The 22,049-nt window shown below is 44.0% G+C and overlaps 1 protein-coding gene across 6 annotated transcripts in view; it reads left to right on the top strand.

Annotated features, from left to right (window-relative positions):
- Positions 1-22,049, top strand: part of Gng12 (G protein subunit gamma 12) — a 120,555-nt gene that overhangs the window by 24,343 nt on the left and 74,163 nt on the right. The window contains exon 3 of one of the 6 annotated variants that reach the window (XM_076566888.1): positions 13,056-13,244. The exons of 4 other annotated variants lie outside the window; for them this stretch is intronic. The gene's annotated coding sequence lies outside the window, so the exon portion shown is untranslated. Of the gene's footprint in view, positions 1-13,055; positions 13,245-18,657; positions 18,681-22,049 lie in introns of those variants that run through there. One more of the 6 variants, XM_076566890.1, reaches the window with a different exon arrangement.

A 22,049-nucleotide genomic window follows, 5' to 3' on the forward strand; every position in this document is an offset into this window, starting at 1 on the left:
AGTGTGACTCAGAGCGCTCTGTGTAGCCTCGGGTTGCCTTGAACTGCTGCTGTTCCTACCCCAGTTGCCCCAGTGGGGCATTTCACAGAGTGTTTATAAATGCTGTGTTCTCCCAAGTACCTTTTCTGCTGAAAACCGGCCAAACAAACATTTTACCATGTTTTACCTGTCAGAAGCTTATTATAGATTATATATTTGTATCACAAGAATATTTTCTGACACAAATATAAGCCTTCTTATGGCTTTTATAATAATGCTGGTTTTATCTTGATAACTTTGATATCTAATTTCATAACATTATTTGTAACAAAATCAACTTTCTATTGTAATCATTGAATTAGTGTTGAATGGCAACTGTGTCTTCTCATTAACAAAACCAGTGACCTCAACACTGACCAAACATGTGTATATTTCATATGGGCAAAGCACAGAAGCCATGCAGAAATGTTTCTGCCTAGGCCAGTCCCTTAATATTTCTTATTTTCTTAATTGATTTTAAAAGTTTAGAATTTTTTGAGAAGTAATGAAAGCATATTTTAATAGTCATCCTTTAAATGCAAAATTTAGTTATCTCTCTATTCTGAACACGCCACGTCTTTTCTTTTTAGCCTGTTTCCATAATTAACATTTAAAAATGCCAGATCCAAACCGTTTCACTAGGAAGCTCAAAATTAGCATTTCATTATCTTCAGTTTGTTAGTCCTGACTGAAATCAAGTCTTTGAATACCATTGGCTTTTTACCTCAGTCCCAAACTTAGCAGTTAATTCCTGGTTTGGCTAGGCCTGGCTGAGGATCTGGAATAGCAGATTTTCAGAAAGAAGCAGTGGGAGGTGTAGGGGGGGGAAATCGCATGGTAGGCAGAGAGAGCAGGTCACGCAGCCATAGCCTCTACACGTGAAAGCCATAGTTGCGAGGCCACGAATCCTCCTAAAATGTTTATATTCATATGTATACATGTACATGGCTTAATTTAAGCACGTCAGTAATAATAATTTTAGCACACATTAAGTTCAAAATGAAGCCGTTAAAGATTAGTCATTAGAAATTTTAGTGGTAGATTTAGTTTTGCTGCATGCTGTTTTAGACACAGATGACATATAATACAGTTACCACTGGAGCTGCAGAGATAACTCAGTGGTTAAGAGCATTTATTGTTCTTGCAGAGGACCCAGGTTCAGTTCATAGCATCCACATGGCGGCTTACAACCAACCAGGGGATCTGATGTCCTCCACTGTGACACAAATCTTAAAAAGTCTTATTAATAAAAACATACCCAGTGCCAGTTATTGGGGTGACTGCTGGTAGATCAGAGAAGCATAACAAGCCACAGCTACCTCACCTTGCCAATTCCTCAGCTGATCCTGTTTTCCTCAGACTGGAAGCTTCTGTGTCCTCATCCACAATGAATCTCAGCTGAACTGCTGCTAAAAGCCTAAAAGCTTAACCAGGGTAGTTCCTGGTCCTCACACCTTATATACCTTTCTTCTTCCCGCCATCACTTCCTGAGATTAAAGGCGTGAGTCACCATGCCTGGATGTTTCCAGTGTGGCTTTGAACTCATGGAGATCCAAATGAATCGCTGCTTTCGGAATTCTAGGATTAAAGGCATGTGCTACCACTGCCTAACCTCTATGTTTAATATTATGGCTATTCTGTTCTCTGACCCCCAGATAAGTTTATTGGGGTGCACAATATATCAACCACACTCCACCCCCTGGCCACTGTGAACACATGTATACATGTGGTGCACATAAACACATGTTAACATAAATAAGTAACTGAATTTTTTAAACTGCAAAAACAATGGCAACAAACACACAGCATAGTTATATTCAGTCAGAATATATTCTTAGTAGAAATCTTAGTAAAAAGATCAACCAGTGAAACTTGTTATATAGAGTTAAGTTAATCTTCTGTTTATTACTTTTTTATTAATTTATACACATGTGAGGTTTACATGTTTCCCAGTTTGTGTGAAGGTCAGAAGACAGCTTTCTGGAGTCAGTTCACGCCTTCCACCACATGCCCTGGGCATCCAACCCCTCAAGTCTTCAGGCTTGGTGGCAGGCACCTTTACCAGACAAGGTATCCCATTGGCACTTCTTGTATTTCAGAGATAATCAGCAGAGAGGGCCACCTTTACAAAAGGAAGTTTATGATTCATTAATAAAGTCAGAAAATCCTGCCTTCTAAGTTATAATAGGGTGACCTGAAATTCTTTAGCAAATTCCAGAGTCCTGATGTGACTCAGGAAACTTATAACCAGAATGTTAACCCCCTGTTAAGCTCCCCTCTTAGGTTTTGTCTTAACTAAGGCCATAACGTCTTCATTTGATGTTGAATTTTCTTTTCCCTGGGTTATCTGAGAAGAAGGGATGGAGGAGGGAGACAGAGGAGGGAGGAGCCGAAGCTTTTCTGCTGGAGGAAGAGCAGGACAGATGGGAACCTAACCTAAAGTTTGGATCTTTAGAATTTATGGTTGGTCCTGACAGTCTCTAAACTTTTCTTATCAATTGCCTGGTCTTCAGTATCTTTCTTCAATTCTGTTGCAGTTTCCAAAATCCTTGTTATTCATCTCTTGTGAGTTAGAAGCTTTATCATTTCTGCTTGTAAATGTGTTTAAATTCCTGTTAAAGCAGACAGCTGGTACCTCACCTTTAGTTCTGTCGCCTAAGACTTCTTGGTTGATGTGCAAAAAAATACCAATTTAGGAATACTACACGTTCCGCATTGAGGGAAGGAACCCTAGAGCCAAGTTGTCTTTAGTTACATTTCCAATGCTTGCAAAGTTAAACTATGTGCTTATAAAATGTGAAACCAGCTGGAATACCAAATGATAGGATCCCCCTCCCCAGTATATTTCCTTCTCCCTTATATTTCTGTTTCCTATTTTCTCCTAAAAGTCACAAGTTGCTTGATGTTAGTGAGGCGGTACATGTTTTGAGGCTGCTTTCTGTGTTGTGTATGGGATGGTTCCCCAGGTTCTTACTCCCGGATGGGTTTCCCGGGCTGTGCTGCATGCTTATAGGAATATCGGGTGGGCTCACTGTTTTATGACTGTGGGTGTCACATGACCAGCTGCTTCCAGTGCTCCAGCCACCTCAGTGTTCCTGTCACAGTCAGCTACAACCTTGAACTGTGGGACGAAATAATCCCAATCTCCTTTAAGCTGCTCTCTCGGGGCATTGTATCATATCAGGAAGAAGAACTGTGTGGGTGGGCAGGGGGTACAGCAATGTGGTCAAACCCGTTGTAGGTTTCAGGGTTGACATCCCTAGGGAGAGCCCAGTGGTCTGCTAAGAATACATTTTAAACATTTTCATAGGCACAAGTCTGTTAGCTTGGACACAGGGATGGGATATGAATGGCCTTCTGAGGGATTAAAAATAGCTGGGTTGTGTCTGCTCTGCAACATTTTACCATTTCCATAGTCACAAAGTTCAGTCATTTGGCCTTTGTAAAGTCGTTACCATAGGTGTGCCTTTTTTTTTTTTTCTGGAAACTTGTTTATGACGTCATAAAATTGTGAGGCTAGAGTAAATAATGAGGATCAAGTGCTTTTCTCAGGCTGACTTGCTGTGAGTGCCGCTCAGGAGGCCTGTGCACAGGGTAGGGAGGAGCCTGAATGCCTGAAGCTTCTTCGGCTGTGAGTTCCAGGACCTTTCGGACATTCTCCACCTCCTGTGCTGTCGCCGTCCTCAGTATCCGTTCCTTCAACCCGTTCTTCCATTACCACACGAGGAGAAAATTGTGAAGAAATTTGAGTCCAATAACCCAGTTAAATGGAAATGCCTCCCCTAAAGGTGAATTTAATACTGAAAGAATAAGTCATTGTAATTGAGTCGGGTTGTGCTTTGGCAGGCTGTACACCATGGTGATGCCTAGGACTCTGTGGCTTGTCCCACCAAGAACCAGTTCACTCCATGGTAATGTAGTCCCACGTCTCTCAGTCTGGTTCATATGATCCACTTGGTTCTTCTGAAGCTCATCTTATACTATCTCTTCATTCTAGCTTCTCCTGCCAGAGCAAACTTCCTGCCCTGCATGCCCCACGGGGCTCTTCCATCTGCCTCCATGGCCCCCTCAACCATTGAGCATAGGCTGGTTGGCATCCGCTGTGTAGAGAGCTGTAGGACAGGTTACATCTAAGAAGAGGTGGACACACATAATGGGAGCTGTGGGAGAGGTCCTAAGCTCTGGACTTAAGCTCTGGCTTTCACTGGGCCAGGGGAGAGTATGTGGCTGGATGTGGAGGCTGCCTGGGGCAGAGCTAGCCTACCTGCAGCTGTGAGGGACCCAGGCCTTCAAAGGTAAATGTGGCACTGCTCACTTCAATGAATAATTTTCGTGTATATAAGAATGTTGATGCATGTGTATGTATTCTTGTGTGCGTGCATGTGGAGGCCAAAAGTTGATATTAAATATCTTCATCAGTTACTCTCTGTCCTAGTTAGGGTTATTATTACTGTGATAAAACACCATGACCAAAGCAACTTGGGGAGGAAAGAGTTTATTTGACTCACACTTCCACAGCACTTTTCATCATCAGAGGAAGTCAAGAGAGGAACTCAAAACATGGCAGGAACCTGGAGGCAGGTGCTAATGCAGAGGCCATGGAGGGTGCTGCTTATTGACTTGCTCCTCATGTTTGCTCAACCTGTTGTCTTGTAGAACCCAGGACCACCTCCCCAGGGGTGGTCCCCATCGAAAACTAAGAATCTTATGGAGGCCTTTTCTCCATTGAGGCTCTAGCTTGTGACAAGTTGACATAAAACTAGCCAGCACACACTCCATCTTATTTTTTGAGACAAAAATCTCACTCTTCTATTTGGCAAGACTAGCTGTCCAGCAAGCTCCCAAGAGCCTCCTTTCTCTGCCTCCCAGCACTAGGATTATAGGCTATACCCCGACACCTGCTCATTACATGGGCTCTGGGGATCTGAATTCAGGTCCTCCTGCCTGTGTGGCAAGCATGGTACCCACCGACTAGCCATCTTCTCAGCCCATTTTGCCACTTTTGCTCATAATGTGATCTTAACATGCCACTTCTGAATAAGCATTGATTCTATAGAAGAGCTGCAAGGGCAGAGTGTGCCCACGTCCAGTGCCAAAAGCATCAGCTGTTTGGTAGAGAGAATGGAATGGCCGCCTAGAGAACAGGGTGGGTGGGGCCAAACATGCTTGGCTGGCGAGAGTGTGGGAACGAAGTGGTTTTACAGGTATGTCTTGAGCATCCCGCCTCCCATTCTCCATCTGGCCTCATTATCAGTGCCCCACGTCCCACAGGTGTGTCTGTCCTTGTATGCTGTACCTTTCTGAGACTTGGCCATCCCTTTCCACTGTGGACCTGGGCGTGCTTTTCAGAGCCCTCCCCTCCCCCCCTGCAACCTCAGCGCTAGCTTCCTTGGTACCTTGGACCTGTGGGCACCTTCCTATCAGCTCCATTTTTCTGGTCACCCAGACTTGGAACCTTGGAATGACATGGAGCTTCTTTCTTATTCTGTTAGGAAAGCACAGCAGGGCTGGCAGATCTGATCTCTGTGGCACTGGCTTGCTTCACACCTGTACTCGGTAGATACTCCTCCTCCCTCTCTGCCCTGTTCTTCTCCCCACCCCACCCCCGCCTTGTTTTCCTGTTCTCCACCTCCTTCCTTTTTCCTTTCTTTCCTTTTTAAAGCGATGTTTGTTAAGTCAAGAACTGTATTCCTTTCCCTACATGCATTATTTCTTTAAGTGCTCACAATATCTATGAGAAATTAATATCAGTATCACTGTAAAGTGATACTCTGCAGTGCAGGAAAGTAAGGACCAGTTAGGATGTACAGCTTGTCAAACCCATGCAGTTCGGCCTTGGAATGGGGACAGTCTGTGAGGTTTGTCCAAGACCCTTCCTCCTGACCAGCTGAATCGCTCACCTGGGGTCCAGATGGCCTCCTCTCGTCCTCCCTCGTGTGTAGTCTCGGAGCTGGCTTGTTCTAATCTTCCCCCAGCACACATGTGGCCCTGTCACTTTACAGAGTACCTGTGTGAACACCCACCTCCCCCGGCTGTGGTTTTCCTCTTTCCCTGTACTAACACTCACCCCACCCCATCCCAGCTGTGTTTCCTGCCGCTTTGAAGACATTGATTTATGGAAAACAACATGGGGTTTGTGCCTTTGAAGGCCTGAGTTCAGCCCTAGAATTACTTCTTGTCCGTGTTACCGTAAGAGGTAGTTCATTTCTCTGAGCTGTTCATCTGTTCTTTTAGTGGGTGTTGACTGCATGTTTTCTCCTGCTGGTCCTGCGTGAGGGACTTGAATGTTCAGATGTCCCAGACTGGCCGTCTGCTCACCTTTGACTTCTTGCTGGACTGTGTCGGGTGAGCCATGTGGAGTGCAGTTTGCCCGGTGCAAGGTGCTCATCCCCCAGGGCTGTTTTCTTCTGCCTTGCCAAGCTCCCTGTGTCTTGTTAACTTCTTGTTTCAGCTTCTTCCAGCCTTCTGTCCCTTAAAAGATTCAGTGCCATCTTTATTTTTTCTCTTCTGTGTGTGTAGACACATGTCAACACACACATGTATCACAGCCCTAGTATGAAAGCTGGCCAGAAGTTCTCTATGGAGTCACTTCTCGCCACCTACCTTTACGTGGGTTCTGGAGATCAAACTCAGGCTGTCAAGCTTGCACTGTTGGGTGACAGAGCCACCTCACTGGCTCCATCTTGTGTCATCTGAATGGCGGAACTGAAAAGCTCTTTTATTCATTACAGCTTTCTGGACCCTCCTTGCTGAATAGAATTGTGTCATTTATGAGGGAGTTCAGCCGTTCTTGCTAAACACTTAAAAGCAGGTGTTTGCCAAGTGTGGACCACAGACCCTGAGGAGTCTCAGATTCTTTCCAGTGATTCAGATGTGTTTCTATAATAATAAAATGTTATTTGGCATTTTCACTATGTTGACATTTGGAATATGCTGCAAAAGAAGTGATGGATAAACTTCTATTGCTTAATTATTAATTGGGCAATAGTCATATTCTTTATAATCTTATGTTCAGAGTGAAAAAAATGTTACTTAAGGATGTCCTTGAAGCAATAAAGATTATTTAAGTAAGCCTCATTTCAAAACCCATCTTTTTAATCTACCATGTGACACAATAAAGAAATAAAGCTCTTCTGACCATCAAGCCTGGTGTCCCGGGGAAACAATGATTATTTTATTGCATACTTAACTAGCCACGTTTTTTTTTTTTTTAATTGGTTTCTCCAGTGAATTCTCTTATTCACATTTCTGATGTATCCCAGGCTTGACTATGGACAGTACAGCACTGGGTAGGATCCTATAAATGTCTTCCTGCCTATGTGACTTTGGACCCAGATAGGTGGTACCACTGTCCCAGGTCACAGTAATGTTCATGGCTAAACAGCATTAGAGCAGTCAGCCTTTACTGAGCCATTTCAGTGACTGCGACTCTTTAACATGGGTAGTAATACAGTGCATAATTCTTTTTTTCTTTTGGTCTCTCAAACCTTCTGACACTCCTAAAGATTGAGAATCCCATGGGGCTTTTATTTGGCTTAATCTGTAGACATATAAAATAACTGTTGGTATATACCGTAAGACACCGAAACTGAGAAGTTTAAAAATGTTTAATGCATTACAAATATAGTTATTCTCATGGTGCCCCTCCCATAGACAAAGAACTACAGGCAATTAAAAAATACTGAAAGTGAGAGACATAGTCCTTTCCAGGGATGAATCCCCCAATTCCTTATCCAATAGCAAGTGGTCAGCCTTGAATTACAGTGTTTAATATGTTAATGAGATAACTTAAGATAGGCAGCCCTTAGGTAGCTTCAGGATGAGGGTTGGCTAAACAGAACACCAAAACAACCCTATGGCAAGAACAGAGGGCTATGGCAGAACCTCCTTGGAAGGAGAAGGTTATGTTGGCTGGTGATTTTAATTGGCCAGCCATGCCTGTGGAACGAATCCTCCATAAAAACTGAAGAGTGGGTTTGGAGAGCTTCCTGGTAGTTCCTGGAAGTTGATGCCCCTGGACAGGACATGATAGTTGTTTGTCTCTTCCCACATGCCCTGTTGTAGCTACCCATCCCTTTATCTGGTCTTCATCTATGTCCTTTTTAATATCCTTTTAAATAAACCAGAAATGTTCTCTCAGTTCTGCGAACTGCTGTAGCAAATTAACTGAACAGAAGATGGGAGTTCTGAAAAACCTGTTTCTAGCCAGTCAGTCAGAAGCATGGATAAAAGGACCTGGGGCTCTTGCCTGGAGTCTGAAGCCTTAGGGGATGTGCTTTAAGAATGGGACACAGTGCTTTCTCCAGATAGACTAGATGAGAGCTAAGTCAAATGGAAGGACATCCAGCTGGTATCCAGCTTGTTTGCTGGTGTGTGCAGGAACAGCCATACACACTTGGTTGCAGACATCTGGGTTAACTGTTGAGAAAACCAAGATTGGTTTCCTTTCCTGTTTTCAGAATCCCACTGTACCACAGAAAAGAAGGGCTCCTTTTGTGCTCAGGAAGAACAGTGGCTGTTGTCCTAACTAGTCCTTACCCTACCTTTACTGAAAGTCACAGCTGATGGAGGCTGATGACAGGAATCCTTAAATCCAAGTCAGCTCACCCGAGGTTAAGCACCATGTACCCAAATTCTTTATATGAAGTTGGAATAGATTTGCATGTGAAGATGAAAGACACTGAGGCCAGAGGTCAGGGGACACCTAGGGGAGAGTCAGCCAGTGGCTGGGAAGACCACTGCAGAGGCCACGAGGCAAGCTCGGAGTGAATAGAGGGGAGAAAAAACTCAAAACTGTAGCAGGAGTGGTAGAAGCAGACCTAGAAACCTTAGGTGCTCTTCAGTGTGGTATCTGGCTCCTGGTGCTGACTGGAGAGCAGAGTCCAGACCCTAGTGTGTTCTTGATACCACTTATCTTTTCAGTCTTCATGGCCCTTGCTGTCATGGATTTTTTTATGATTACAGTCGGGAGCCGGAGAGCTGACTTGACGGTTAAGAGCACTGGCTGCTCTTCAGAGAATCTGGATTTGATTCTCTGCACCCACATGATAGCTCACAACTGTAACTCCAGTTCGAGGCCCTGGTGCCCTCTTCTGGCTTCTGTGGGCACTGCACAACCATGGTGCACATACATACATACGTATGTACATATATACATATGCAAAACATATAAACTAAAAATAAATAAAGTCTTGAAAAAAACTTGTAATAGAAGAAAGCTTTTCCTTTCTGTAAGAGTTTAATGTATATAAAGGTGACTAGAAGTTAGTCCAGGAGAGGGAAAGGTCCTCAGAGGACACGGAGTTAGCAAGACCTGGCGGGACTAGACCAAGGCCAAGAGGCCAGGATGGAAGGGAGAGGGGATCATCAGAGCAGAGTAGGGACTGGGTTGTTAGCTCAGGCTGCCTCCTTTTGGGATGTATGCCAGAAAGCACACACAGAAGAGACCCCAGAATCAGGGTGAGGAAAGAAACCCCTCAGGGTCTTTGACCAGGGGAGTGAAAGTGGAGCTTGGGGAAGAGTGAACTGGTTTGGGTGACAGAAAGAGGTGAGGAGAGATTATTTGAGTTAGAACTGGGACAGTTTCTGGGATGGTATCGTGATCCACTGGTGACAGTGATAGGGCTCACCACCTCAGCCTCGTTTGCAGTAAACTTGGGGGTCCGGGCCTGCCTGTCACCTGGGAAGGGCCATGACTCTGAAGGAAAAGCTTCATAGTTAATGATGTGTGTGTGTGCATATGGTATATGCCCCCCACAGACAGCCCTGGAGCTGGACCAATGTTTCTTTTTTCCATTTCCCAACCCACTTTCAAGGTTAGAACCTCTTCTGATAGTGTGGAAAGCTTAACTGGGAACTATTTGAATGAAATCAGTTTGGGGGGTTTTTCCAGAATTCCGAACTTAGGAAGGGGACTTTCTGCACAGGCCAGCGACGCCCTCGTGGGCTTCCTTGGTTCGTGGTGTGCAGTTTTACTTGTGTGCTGTCTGTGTCTGAGTCAATGTCTTGTTCTCATACTTACCTGAGCCTCTGGTTTGTGCTGCCTTCGTTATGCTCAGCCTGCATCAGATGGCCGTCTGCACTGACTGCCCCGGCACCCACAGAGACCTCAAGGAGAGAGTTTTCTTCCCCAGTCGTGGGTTTCATGACAGGACAGGTTAGGTACGATTAGAAAACTAATCTGAGAATTTACTTCGGGGGACATGATACTTACACTTTATCTGGTATTTGTTTTTGGAGCGGGGGTTTTTCAAGACAGGGTTTCTCTGTGTAGCTTTGGTGCCTGTCCTGGATCTCACTCGGTAGCCCAGGCTGGCCTCAATCTCACAGAGCTCTGCCTGGCTCTGCCTCCCGAGTGCTGGGATTAAAGGCGTGCGCCACCAGCGCCTGACTCTTATCTGGTACTTTTTAACTCGTGAAGTCTTCCAAGTGAGAACAAGCCAGAACTTAGAGAACAGTGAGCTGAGAGTGGGGACTCCTGAGTAGCCTGTCTCTGTCAGCCTCGGCAAACTTGTTAGCTTGAAGGGACTGACTCTGCCTCCATAAAAAGGCTGATAATTACAATGCTTCCTTCCCGGTGTGGAATGAGAGGTCCGTGAACTAAATTGTGGTGCGACCAGCACCGTGTCTAGAACTTACTGAATAAGCCAGAATTGACTGAGTTTAAGAACTTCTTCAGTAAGTCAGAATTAACCAAGAGAAAGGTGAAGAAATACACACCGCTGGCAGAAAGCATCCTGGGTGTGCCGGCTCAGCCAGGCATGTGTCTGGAACGGAGCCTAGATGTCCACATCTGTAGTGCAGTAATGTATGGGCTTCCATACAGCATTCATTTTTGTGAGGCCTTCAGATACTAGAAACAATTTACATGTTTAGTCTGTAAGTAAATGGATGTCCTTTGTCAAGAAGGCACCCTGAACAAAAAGAAAAAGAAAAAGAAAGAAGAGAGCATTCATCATGCATACAAAGAACATGTCTTTTCAAAATCGGGCAAACATTGAAATCGTGAGCATACCGTTTGTAAGAATTTGCAGCATTAATAATATAATGACTCTAAAGATAAGCAGTAGAAAGAAGAGCCAGTTTCCATTATTTTATTACGTTCTAAACTTGCACTGTACACTGAAGTGTTCTTGCCAGTCCAGATTCACATTTTCACGTAGATGGGAGCCTGTGTGTCAGTCTCTTAGTCTATTTTCACGTCTACCATTGTGTACATTACCTTTTCCATGTCCTCGTGCTCCAAATCCTTCTTGTAGTGGCAGTAAAATAAATCGTGCCCTGGTAAGCAGCTGTTGGTTTAGTTTTTCACCTGAGTACTGGACAGTGGGTGGTTTCTGGGGTTTCACATTAGGACATACTTGCAGTACACATTGAGCACAGAGAGCTTAGTCGGCCACTTTGTAAAACACCTTCTGGAACAGGACCCTGCCAAGGCATTAGAAATGTTATCAGTTCATTGCGTTCAGAGTATCAAGAGCTGGCCTACAGGGTTCCTTAGGGCAGCATCTTACTCTCTGACTTAATTTTCTCCTCATACACTCAGGCATCTCCTCTGTGAAGAGCTAAAAGAACCGCCGTGCCTCAGGGGGTACACCGTGAAATGGTTAGCAAGGCCGAAAAGAGCCTCACAGGAATGCAGGATGAAGCTGTTATCCCCAGCCTCGCTGGCTCGTGGTAGCACTGCTCTTCTGTAGGCATGGGTTGCTCTGACTGCCAGGTAAATGATTCGGAACACTCACATTCCAGGTGTTCCAGATGCACCACGTGTCCAGAAGTGATGAGACACAGCTAGTAACTGGAGTAGTTTGTGGTCAGTCAGAATTGCAGAATATCAAAAAACAACACAGTTTCTTGGTAGACGAATTTCTAAATGGTCTTATTAAATAAAAAATAGAGCCAGAAATTTGGGTTAAAGCCTTAGAGAGATCAGGGGAATAAGGAAAGCCACAAGCTAACCTTGCCTCACCAATTCCAGCAGCTTCCAAGGAGTGCGACTTCCTGTCTACCCAGGCTTATATGCCTTGCTTTTCTGCTCTCTCATTGGCTCTTAGCCCAGCTATGTCACTTCCTCTTCCTACACAGTTCTGTCACTGTCTGTCTTGACTGTACAGACCTCCAGGCCTTTATGGTTGGTACTAGGATTAAACTCTATATAATTTGTATACAATATATAAAAATCCAATCCAATGTAAAGTATTTAAAACTAGTAGTTGTCTTTTAAAAGTAAATTCAATAATCTACCTTTTTATCTAGATCATGTCTATATCGTCTCTTTTTTTTTTCAGAGTAGATTCCATAATCTACCCTTTATTCTCTCATTTCTTGTGAAATGTAAATTAGGCAAGTGAAGCAGTGGCCAACACTTGAAGCATAATGAAAAGCGTGAGAGTTAGGCATTCAGATGCTATAGATTTGAGTCCCAGCAAGGTTGCATACAGATTTCCAGTGGAGAAAAAAAAAATGTTTGGACACCAAGACCTCAGTGTCTTTGTCTCTGAAATGGGTATAATTGTTTTATGTCCCCAATGTGGTTTGTATCACTTGTGCCTAATGCACTTAGCTGTTGCTGGAAGAAGGCAGCACTGATTGGTGAACGAATGGTTCCATTGATGGATAGAGCAGCTGTGCAGATGGAGAAAGCCCAAGGGCTCCTGTATTAGATGACATAAATATGTCTAGAGTAAGCTGTCAGCTGCAAGTGTGCCAAGCAAATGTTAATTAAGAATCTGTAAGCCTTGTCATTTCATGACTATTAAGACTAAACATATCAGAAAAGCAAACTGATCAGTCATAACCCTAAAAGTTGGGGGAAGTATCATGGGGGAGGGAACTGTTCTGTCTGTCATGAGAGGTCTGTGCTTGTCTCAGCCCACTGAGTCACCCTCTTGGTCGTATTGCTTTTTAATTGTAAACTTCCCATAGTCACCAAATGGCTGTCACAGCCTTCCAACAGTTCCAGAGAACCAGCCCTGTGCTCCCATTTTTTGCTGAGGAAATAGACTCCTTCCCGACATCCTCCCGATGTTTCCCCTCAGGTCTCATTGAATTGACCTCAGCTTGGCCACCTCTCCAGCACTCCCAGCATCTCTACACAGGAACCCAGGTTCTGTCAGCAAGGATACATTGGGAACTGTCTGCTGAGTGACCAGACGTGGCCCTGCACATAACTCAGTGGAGGAAAAAAGAAAAGCAAAAGATGGGCATTCATTAGACGGGATTTATTGGTGAGATTCTGATACCTATGCTAAGGGATTCAGGAGGTGTAAGTCCTGAATTGTGGCTTTAGGGTTCTGTTAGTTTTGCATGCAAAAGGAACGCGTTGTGAAGCTGTCTCTGTTGTGTATGTGAGGTTTTTCATCCCACCCCTGCCTTTTAAAAAAGTTTGCAAAAATATTTTTTCATGTACCCATCTGTTTGTGGGTACCCGCTGAGGTCAGAAGAGAGCGGGGGCCCTCCCTGAGCTGGAGTTACAGGTGATTCTGAATCATTTATCTTAAGTGCTGAGGACCAAACACTGGTCCTCTAAGAGCAGTCAGCAGCCAGCTCTCTGGTCCCGACCTTACTGTAATTCTTTTCTTTTTACTTATTCTTTCACAGTGTCCTATACATACATGTATTTTGACCATATTCACCCCCATTGCCCTTTCTTAGCCCCTTCCCATGTCCTCTCCTTTCCTGCTGCTCATCCCTTACTTTCATATCTTAGGATGTGTTCACGACTCACGAGTTTACTTAAGGTTGCTTAAGTAATCATGGCCGGGGGTGGGGGAAGGGGGTGTATTTAAAAATGACTTCCCCTTTCCCAGCAACCATGAACCACCATTAGCTCCCCAGGGCACAGTGGAGCTTCATGAATGTTGATGGACCCTGTCTTGTGCAGGCCGTGAGCAGGTAACCCACAGCTGCTGTGGGTCCAGGATTATAACAGCGATGGCTTGCCCAGAAGACAGCATTGTACAGCACACCTCCCACCATCCAGCTCTTCATATTCCTTCCACCTCCTCTCCCTGGTATTCCCTGAGCCTGGAGTGCTCACCTCCTTCCTTTCTGATGGCAAAAGAATGGAGGAATTAAGGAATTCAAATAGGGAAATATTTGGAGGTTAGTGTTACACATCTGAAATGTTTTACCCCTGACTCATGCCAGAAACGCTCTCTCCAAACTGGCCGAAGGACTGTTACCAGATTGATTACGCAGCCAAGCTCAGGAAGAAGAAACTATAAAGCAGTATTTGGGTAGGCAGGCGTACGAGACCGGGAGAGTGTTTGCAGTGAAGCTCTGCAGAAGAGTGCAGGAATGTGAGGGTCGCTCAGAAAGTCACCAGCCCTTGGTTTGTGTTGGCTCTGCCCGTGCTGGGTGTTCAGAGAGTAGGGGAGACAGGAAGCCAAGTAGCAGAGACCCCGGCATTCAGTCCAGAGTTAAACTGTGCTCACATTCCAGGAATCCAGATTTGTGGTTTTAAAGGAAAGAAAGAAAGAGGCCTTTCAGGAGATACTAACTTGAATAACAACATACTTCTCTTATAATGCATATTTAATATTTTCTTTGGATAAACTACCCAAAAGCTTAAATTCCTAAATGGTTAGAGAGCATCCTTATCACAGACAGAACCAATGGTAAGAGAACATCGTAGACAGGACCAACGATGAGAGGGGATACAGCATCACAGACAGGACCAACAATGAGAGAAGGTTATCACATCACAAACAGGAGCAACAGTGAGGGGGGTTGCCACATCATAGACAGGACCAATGGTGAGAGAGGGTACCACATCCCAGACAGGACCAACAGTGAGAGGGGTACCACATCCCAGACAGGACCAACAGTGAGAGGGGTTACAGCATCACAGCCAGGACCAACAGTGAGAGGGGGTTTCAGCATCACAGTCAGGACCAACAGTGAGTGAGGGTACCATATCCCAAACAGGACCATTTAAGCATTAAAGAAACTTCATGTCTAAATAAAAGTTCAAGATGCCTGCGTGGTTTGCTACATTGTATTTATTGAGGAGGTCACTGGACAGAAAAATCAGTGTTTTTTATTTATGTTATATGTAATTTTGACCAGATCCTTGAACTTTACTGTGAATTCTCAAGTGATTCAAAATTAAGAATATCTTGTTTCGGGGCAGAAAAAATCGCTAAGTGGATAAAGGCACTTGCTGCCACATCTCACCTGAGTTTGATTCCCAGGACCCATGTGGTAGAAGGGTAGAACTCACTCCCTCAAGGTGTCCCCTGACCTCCACATGCGTGTCATAGCATGAGTATACATACCTCCTCTACCACTATGAATAAGTGCTTCCAACATTTTTAAAAGAAAACCATAATTTTAGTGAAAGAATTCCAAAGTCTCATCTTTAAAAGCTCCAGAAAGATTATGCTTGAGAAGTAAGGGGCTGGAGGGAGGGCTCAGTGGTTAAGAACACTGGCTGCTTTTCCAGAGGACCCAGGTTCAATTCCCAGTACCCACGTGGTAGCTCACAACTGTCTAACTCCAGGATCTGACACCGTCACACAGACATACATGCAGGCAAAATACCAATGGACATAAAATAAAAATAAATAAACCATTTAAAAAAAAAAAAAGGAAGAAGGAAGAGAGCGATGAACCAGGTGGGTGTTATCCACCTGTATTCCCAGCACTCAGGACACCACCTCAGGAGTACTTCAAGTACTAGGCAAGCCTGAACCGTAAAGGCCCTGTCTTACAACAGACAAAGGAGAGCAAAGAGCAGCCTGTGAGATGGTTCACCAAGCACAGTACTTGCTGAGCAAGCCTGACTCCCTGAGTTCCATAGGCACACTGTGGCGTAGGCCCCACCCACAACAATAAGAAATAAAATGTAAAAAAAAGAAAACCAGTTTGAAAAAAAGAAGACAAGGCAAGTAGACGATTGGCAGTTGATCAAACTTGCGGAGACTGACCGAGGCTTGTTAGGAAGGCAACCAAAGAAGAGGTGAAATTGTTGGGAGAGATTGGGCTCGGTGGGGTCCCCTATCTCCCACCCTGGGCAGATGCCAGGGTAGAATGGCTGTCCACTAGAGCTGACACTGCCCACTTTGTGTGTCCTGTCAGGGGGACTCCTTCATCAAGAGAAGCACCACTCCTCTGAAAGACATCCATGTCAGCCAAGCCTCCTGGACCCAAAAGGATCGGAGACACTTAGGAAGGGTTTGTGCCTGTTTCTAGGACTCCCCTCTCTCAGGGGTTTTCTTAATGTTCTACAGCGTTCCAGGGGCTCTTGGCCTCAGACTCTAGAATTATGCAGCAAGGGTAGTGGTACAATCCACTTGGCACTGAGATCAGAGCCGGCCGTGTTCAGAAATAGCTGGAAGAAACTCTGCTGCTGACCGCAGATAGGACAAACAGGAGTGTAAGGTTGAAAGTAGCAAAGCCTTAAGGCCTTAAGAGACCGAAGACCAAAGAACATCAATTGCCTACCAAAAATTTAGAGGACAGCCGAGATCTTTTCCATTGAACTCATGTCATTGCTTGGCAAGTCAAGTTGGCATGGTGTGTTATTTAAATCTATTTACTTATTTATAGTTACTTTTGGGAAACGAGAAACAATTTTATGGTACTAACTGAAATACCATTCAGTAGACAATATTTCTGGCCAGTTAAAAGTGTATATGTGGGAGGTGAAGATGCTTCCGTGGGTAAAGCGCTTGCTGCACAAATGCGAGGACCCGCGTTTCCGCACTCTAGCACCCATTAAAAGCCAGACAGAGCAGCACCAGTGGTACAGGCAGGCGGATCCCAGAGCTGGCCAGCCAGTCTCACTGAATCAGTAAACTTGAGGGCTAGGCAGTAGAGTGACAGAAGAAGGCGCCTGGTTTCAGCCTCTCAGATCACATGCATGTGCTCACACGCACACTACGCATACACATAAATAAAATGTTTTATTGGATGCTTATTTTTGTTAGGCTTTCATTTCAGGCCCTGGGGTACAGCATTGAGCAAACAGTTCCCTTTATTCACAGAGTTTTCATTCCTGTGAGAGAGATGCATGTAAATCAATGGCTAGAAAGGAGAGCATCAGGAGGTACCTGGACATACATAGCAAAGCAGTTTTAGGGAGGAATGAGAAGGGCCCTTCTGAAGAAGGCTGGAGAACCTGAGGAAACCAGATAGGCAGGTGTCGGTGTCCGCCTAAAGTCCCAGCAGAAGGACAAGTAAATCTGAAGGCCTCTAGACTGGTGCCTGCTAGCGATATTTGAAGAGAAGCAGGGTCCATGTAGCTATATGGTGGGCAAGGCCAGGGGCGCCTGATGGCCAAGGGATGGTCTTCAGCAAGCATGCTAAGGCCACCAAGACTTCTGAGTGAACAGCCCTTTGCTTACTGGCTGGAGAGCAGATTGAGGAGGTAAATAGCAGGAATGAGGACCAGAATCTGGAGAGGATTATTTTAACGTCTTCATAAGAGATACTGGCTGCCTGAGAAAGGTGGGAGTAGAAGGCTGAGTAGTTGGAAGGTATTTTGAAGGCAGGATTAATAGGATTTGCTTATGCTTTGAATGTAGAGATTTACTTATAGTACTAGAGATGAGGTGATAAGAAAGGAGCCAGAAATGGCCCTGTATGGCAGCTCATGCCTATGATCTAGCACCCTGAAAGGGTCAGGCAGGATGATTGCAATAAACTTGAGGTTAGCCTGGACTACATAGCAAGACACTTTTCAGAAAAAAATCCAAAGCGAAGAACTAAGCCATGTGAACAGAATGATTATTTTCAATATAAAATCTCACTGCCTAGAGAACTCCAATAAAACTAGAAGTTGTAAAAGGAAACAAAATTTTAACATATATAACCAGTAATAATTGCTGCTAAATTCCACTTTTTTTTTCATTTCCTAAGGCTAATCCTTCTTTCTTAAGTAGTTTTAGGTCTTTCTTAAATAATTTGATTTAAGTGTGTTAGACTTTTAACACTGTTCATTAAGAACTAATGGTGTTAGATAGCATTGCTTTTTGTCAGAGAAAAGTATTAAGGCTCACGTCCCCATGCGTTCTTCTGACTACCAGAGAAGTGGAGCTGGATGGCATTTGCTAAGCTTCCTGAGTAGATGCACTTGAACTAGCATTTAATAGCAGACCATTGGCACTTAATGGCTTGAAAGCTTTCTGCAGCTCCTGCTGGAAAGCCATTTAACCTGTTTTACATTTTACTCACTACCCTGTTGTATAGAAAGGAAAAGTCTTGAATAGTTCTGCTGCTTTAGTTAACAGCCCAAGTATATCCTACATCTGACGCAGAGTCCAAGTAGTTAAGTGCCTGGCTGTTAGTGGTTTCCTTGGTAACCATCGTCTTCAATAAGGTTTCAAAGTGAGGATGCTAGAGCTTGTGGGCTATTACTGCGTGGTTTGCACTGTAGTTTGCTCACTTTAGGTTCTGTGAGACTGGTGTTTCTTAGGTAGTAAGGCAATCTCTCCCATCCCGAACTCACAGTAAGCCCTTTGCAGCCCCTGAGTACCTAAGAACTCCTTCCCTCTTCTCACTAGCTCTGGTCACTCGTCACACCATTTTCTCCGAGAAGTTTCCCGTGAGCACTCTGGGCTGGTACAGGCACTCTCCTGTGCTCACGGCCTTCGCTGCTGTCATCTGACAGTTGCCCGATTGGGTATCTCCGTGATTGACTGGAGCTTCTCAAGGAGAAGGTTGGTTGTCTTGTTCGGTCTTATATTCCCGGCATCTTTCTGCCAGGCACATACTGATAACAGATAGGCTTAGAAGAAGCAAGACGGTGGAAGAACCAACAAGCTACAAACCTCCAGCCTGTACAGTGTATCTGCTGTTATCCTTCCCCTTCTCCTTGGGAGCGGACACTAGATGTTCTCTCAGAACGGCTCATCCTCGCTATCAGGGACTGCCATCCAGTTCAGTTGGGTCTTAGTTTGTCCTATAAAGCACTGGAGATCTTATGAATACACAGATGCCAACCAAGCCTGCCAAAGTGGCATGAATATCAATCAGTGGAGGCAAGTGTAGAACCTGAGAGCCTGATACATAGGGTGGGTGCAATGTCTATCTGCATGTACATAGACCAAATTCTGTTATGACAAGTATCTCATGAGATGTGACATCATCCCCACAGTTCTGAAGATGAGATGACACACAGGCTGTATTCTACTCAGTTGTGAATATTAAATGTTTTCCTTTCATGCACTGCTGCAGATTCTTGTTTTCTTGTCAGTTAATATTAATTGCTTCCTGTGAATTTTACTGTGTTAGGAAATAGATGTTCCATATTCCTATGAGTTCTTTCCAAATACTAACCAAGACTTTAGTACTTGTGAGATATGGAGATGTGCATACACACTGGACTTTTAAAGAATGGGTTAGATGTGAATTATAAAAGTACACCAGATATGTTTACAGAAAGGCACAGATTGGTGCCAGGTTGTAAATATCTTGGGACACTGTTTAATATAGTTCAGCATTGTTTAGCTAGGGTAGACTGTGGGCCTGAGGATGCTTCAAAACTGTCTCATGATAGGAGCTTGTTCGCGATGTAGCAAAGAACATACAGTTAATGCAACCTGTACTTTATAAAGTTTCTAGCAAACTCTGCTCTGTTAACCATTACCACTTAACAGTATAATATTCTTTTATCTCCTTGTAAAACACTGAATTAGTATTCTTCTGCACAGAGCAAGGTGCTGGACAGTGTGGAAATAGAACCACAAAAATAGTGGACCCTTAAATCCTTTCTCTTCAGTTTAAGTACAGTGTATTGTAAATTACAGTTGATAAAGGAGAGGTTACAGATCTTCAGGGAGTGGAGAGGTTTCACTGAACAAAGAATGAGAAAACCCTTGTGAGAAACTGTATGTTTATGCCAGGTTTTTTTTTTTTTTAAAGTAGTTGTGGTGGTGCACGCCTGTGATCCAAGCACTTGGGAGATGGAGACAGTAAGTTCACCGCCAGTTCTACATTAGCCAGGGCTACGTAGTGAGACCCTGTCTCAAAACAAATAAAATAGACCAAAACCTAGGTTATAGCTAAGTGATTTAAACTATTAACTCTATAAAAGACTGGGTAAGGATGATTATCACTCTGGTAGACTTGCTGGATTTGCTAACATTTCCTGAGAGCCTCCAGTACAGCGGATAGTTCCTTGGTGTTTTGTGTAATGGTTTCCAGTAAAAAAAAAAAAAAAAAGCTACAGATTGGTGTTGTGAGGCTTTATGAAAAAGCCAACAAAACATTCCAGAGTTACATGAATATCAGTGGGGGAGGGGGACATGGTTCAGAGCCCGAGAAGGTGTAATGTTGCACACGATTCCCCTCATTTTTGTTGCGGAATGTTAGTTTAAGATGTGTTACATTTGTTTATGCTGTGGAATATTGGTTAATGATGCAAAAATGTGTTGCATTCTTTTATGTTGCATTTGTTTAACTCTGTGAAGCTGTGTTACTTTGCCTGTCTAAAATAACTGATTGGTCAAATAAAGAGCTGAATGATCAGTAATAGCAAGGCAGGACAAAGGACAGGTGGGGCTGGCAGGCAGAGAGAATAACTAGGAGGAGAAATCTAGACTTGAAAGAAAAGAGTGAGGAGTGAGAAAAGGAGAGGGAGGGGAGGATGCCAGGAGCCAACCACGGAGTAAGAAGGAAAGAAAGATATATAGAATAAAGAAAGGTTGAAAGCCCAGCGGCAAAACATAGTTAAAGAGAAACAGGATAATTTAAGTTAGAAAAGCTGGCAAGAAACAAGCCAGGCTAAGTCCAGGCATTCATAAGTAAGAATAAGTCTCTGTGTATTTATTTGGGAGCTGGGTGGCAGGCCCCCCAAAGAGGAAAAAAAAAACCTATACATTTTGTCTCACAAAGTTTCTTTCCTGAGAGACCCAGAATCTGGTTTATAACTGAAGGACTCCGAGATCCTACCATGTCACCTGGAGTCTGCATCTCAGTTCTCTGTGGTACTTGGTGGGAACTGTTATACACAGAAGCTTCATAGACTAATTATAAGGTTCAAAGTGGATGGAAATGGATTTTGAAAAGCATTCAAAAGCATTTCACCGAGAAGCAACATCACAGTTTATGTGGTTTAAACAAATACTGCTGTTGTACACTTACTAAATGTCATTACTGAGAAAGGCTACCTCAAAATTACAAATGCTGCTAGTGTGGGGGTGATGCCTTTAACCCCAGCACTTGGGGGTGCAGAGGCAGGTGGATTTCTGTGAGTGGCAAGACCAGTCCAGTCCACATGGTGAAGTTCTAGGTCCACAGCAGCTACATAGTGAAACCCTGTCTCAAAAAACAACAAACAAACAAGAACAACAAGTTTGCCAAAGTTTTAGGAATATATTTGTAGCAGTATATGTATGTTTCTATATTAATTGTTGGTCATGGACTATGAAGAAGGCATTCATCGTTATAAGAAAAACAGTAAACTAGTACATGAATGAACAAAGAACATGAGTGTTTTCATTGTAACAAATAATACGTGGGAAATCTCCATCTTTATTGTTAGAAAAAACATTAACAATGCCATTTTATTTGTAAACATTAAGATGACTCAGTGGTTAACAGTGCTTACAGTGCTTACAGAGGATAGGGGTTCTGTTTCCAGCACCCTTGTGGCAGCCCATCACTGCCTATAACCCAATTCCAAGGATTAGACATGTTTTAGTGACCTCCGTGGGCTCCTGTGTGCATGTGGTGCACACACATAAACACAGACACGCACGTGTGTGTGTGTGTGTGTGTGTGTGTGTGTGTGTGTGTGTGTACACATAAATCTCCAGAAATGCTTAGGGAACAACAGATCTTAGGAACTGTTCATGATTTTGTTGGTGGTGTGTTAATGAGAAGGGCCCACAAGCCCCACCCCTAACTGAGGAGATGCTGGCAATTGATAGCTTCGGGAGGAGAAAGAGACAGTTTTCCTTAATGGTGTGTCAACCCCTGGTAGGTCAGCACACTTCAGGGGATGGCCCTACACCCATGAGTCAGAGGACCTGGCTTTAGTTCCTGGCACCCACACGGTAGCTCACAACCACTTAAAACTTCAATTC

The sequence above is a fragment of the Peromyscus maniculatus genome, chromosome 3 (genome assembly GCF_049852395.1).
Source record: "Peromyscus maniculatus bairdii isolate BWxNUB_F1_BW_parent chromosome 3, HU_Pman_BW_mat_3.1, whole genome shotgun sequence".
Lineage (NCBI taxonomy): Eukaryota > Metazoa > Chordata > Mammalia > Rodentia > Cricetidae > Peromyscus > Peromyscus maniculatus.